Raw genomic sequence first — 294 nt, forward strand, 5'->3', positions numbered from 1 at the left:
GCCGCCGGCTGGCCCCCTCCCCCCAGAGCCACAGGCACCCTCAGGCACCGCCAGGGGAGAAGGTAAATGGGGGGGTGAGCACCCCTCCACACCCAAAAAAGCTGCTTTTCCACCCCAAAAATTAACACGTCACATTCTCCAAGCTGGCCACCGCAGGGACGCTCGGGGACAACTGCGCCATAGAGCCCATCGTGCTCCAGCTCTCACCGTGGACCTCCCTGCACCAGGTTGGTGGGGGGGACACACACGCGTCCTGGTGGGACCGGGAGCCACCGAACCGCCCCCCCGCCGACC

This window comes from Phaethon lepturus, unplaced genomic scaffold (assembly GCF_000687285.1).
Source record: "Phaethon lepturus isolate BGI_N335 unplaced genomic scaffold, ASM68728v1 scaffold22438, whole genome shotgun sequence".
Taxonomy (NCBI): Eukaryota; Metazoa; Chordata; class Aves; order Phaethontiformes; family Phaethontidae; genus Phaethon; species Phaethon lepturus.